This window comes from Euphorbia lathyris, chromosome 5 (assembly GCF_963576675.1).
Source record: "Euphorbia lathyris chromosome 5, ddEupLath1.1, whole genome shotgun sequence".
Taxonomy (NCBI): Eukaryota; Viridiplantae; Streptophyta; class Magnoliopsida; order Malpighiales; family Euphorbiaceae; genus Euphorbia; species Euphorbia lathyris.
Window position 1 is genome coordinate 86,897,715 of NC_088914.1, and position 2,574 is coordinate 86,900,288.

General features: G+C 31.1%; 1 long non-coding RNA gene across 1 annotated transcript; it reads right to left on the reverse strand.

Moving 5' to 3' along the window:
- Positions 1–1,225: 1,225 nt before the first annotated feature.
- Positions 1,226–2,108, reverse strand: LOC136230917 (uncharacterized). The gene is made up of 2 exons (XR_010689594.1): positions 1,662–2,108; positions 1,226–1,488 (listed from the first exon to the last, which is right to left on the reverse strand). It is a non-coding gene; the product is annotated as an uncharacterized lncRNA (long non-coding RNA).
- Positions 2,109–2,574: the final 466 nt, after the last annotated feature.

Genomic DNA, 2,574 nt, shown 5'->3' on the forward strand with positions numbered 1-2,574 from the left:
CAAATTAACTAAAACAAACATCAGGTCTTATTGTGTAATGAAACAAACATCTTTTAATTCAATATCTCATAAAGATCTTTCAATTTCAATCCTTTCGGGTCATAAGAATCAATCTCCGGCTTCCTAGTGAGAACCTCAAACATCTTAGCGTCAACAGTCTGTCCTGCAACAAATGCACTCATGCAATAAAAATGATAATTTTGGGATAGTCTCTCTAAATGATTTTTTATTCGTACATATGCTATAAGTGGTGAAAGTAGTCTTGGAAACGTTCGGCAACCATAAATAACTTGCTAAACATACCATGCCTGTCGAACTTGATATATCTGAACATTCCATATAAATCAAAAGCAAGATGAGAATTAGACTCATACCTGATATAAAATATACAAGTAAACCAGGTGCAAAATGAATCCATTTTGGGTGGAGGTGATCTAATATTTAAAGAATTTAAAGAATAAGTATGAATTTTCTTGCACTATACATATTATACAATTCAATCACCAACACTGAATCCAAAAAAGGAACAAAGAAAAGATATAGCATCACACCAGAATTTAAAAAGGAAAATGTACCATTATTGCTTGAAACCCCAAAGAAGTGAGAGCATAAACTCATTAAGCTCCATAATAGAATAAATTTGTAAAACACAGATGTAAACAAACAATCACAACAAATGAAAGATTAAAACCTAATCTAATAAGTCTTGAATCAATCCTATATATATAAAAAAAAAAGTCTTGAATCAATAAAAATGCAAAATGAAAGATAACCTAACCTGAAAAATGTAGCACTCTCAAGATCATTTAAGAAGAATTCTCTAAAAACAAAATTGAACAAAAACCATCCTAAAATGATATTTCAGCGTTTAAAACCAAACCAAATAATAGTAGTGAAATAATTCTGAAATATGTCATTTATAAGTCATTTTTCTAGTACTGTGTCCTTCAATTCAAGTGGGGAGAGCCTGAAAAGAAATTAAAAATTACTATTTGATATCAATCATCAAATGAATAGTATATTAAATAGCACTGCACATTGTGTGGTTTAATGTTTAACACCTAAATTATGTAAAGAAACAGAAATCAGGAATAACAGTAATAAATTATTGTAGTATTTACGAACATCCATCTACAAACACAAATAAACATTAATACAATAAATTAGGACAATCATAATTAATGTATTATTAGTGAGTATTATGTTTAACAGAATGCATAGTTCATTAGAAAGATATGATCAAATTCACCTCTGCAATGTTTTACATTTCATCTTGTGAAATTGAAGAAGTAAATTACAGATAGAAACAAATTCAGACGGTAGAAAGATTATCTCATTGTATCCCAAAGAAACAGCAGTGTGTCTCACCAAATCTCGATAATCCTCGGTTCTACCCCTAACTTTGATTGTTTCACCATATACCGATTAATACCATTACATCTGATAATGGCCTGAATTTGTGTGTGTGAGAGAGAGATCTCAAATGCCCTGAAATATATGAAAAAAATGTAAATGATGGTAAGCCCAACTACCTATGAAGACAAAAGGATTCAAATTATGAACTCAAATCTCATCATCCTAAATTTTCTGCAAAAAGAATTAATTACGAACAAAACAGCACTTGTATACAAAGGGAAAGTAGAGTTAAAAGTAAAACAAACCATAAGATTAGTGAGAGCATTGAGATAAGACGATCTATTAAGCTCTAGATTTCGGTCTTCCTTCAACCAAAACCTAAAATTCCCAATCTTAATGAGCCCCATTTTTTCTTTCAGGGTTTAGAAAACGTTAAAATCAGTTAATTAAAAAACAAAAATGTATTCAGAAACGTGGTTCATTAGGAAATGGACATAGATACTTCACCTCTTCAAGAATCTGAAATCAATCCCTCAGGAACAAAAAAAATGGCATAATGACTGCGATTAGAGAGAGAGTAAGGGGACAATTCCAGATGATTAGAGAGAGATGGAAGTTAATTAGGGGAGAGAGATCGGAGCATTTTCGAAAATGGGTTGAGAGAGAGCCGTGATCGTGATCGTGATCGTGGAAGATGGGAGATGAATTGACAGTTTATAAATGGAACATCAGTTACAACTGCAAATTGAGTCATCAAGAAAACGTCTGTAAGTATTTCAAAAACAATTATATACAGTTCTTAAAAATATGGGAGACTATCTTTGTGACACATCAGCAAAGAAACCTTATAAACCTGCCACCTGTCAAATCTGTTTACAGATTTAGTATAGAGTAAGTTTAAGTATAGATATAGATAGATAGATATAGATATAGATGTATCAAGCCTAAAAAAAAAAAAAAAAGGAGATCATCGTGGCAATATTATTGGTTGTTTTTCCACCGTTGTGATTCTTGGCATCAAAGAAGCCCTTTCATGGCAATGTACAAATATTGTCCTTGAAATTTATTTTTCGTTCTTAGTTGTTAATGCTTGCTTTTAATTAAGATAATAATGTTCTAACAGAGTTTGAGAGTATAATCCATTGTAGTCGTTTTTTAGCTCAGTTTAGTGATAATTTTTTAGTTTGTTTTATTAGTAGACGAGCCAATTGAGTTGCC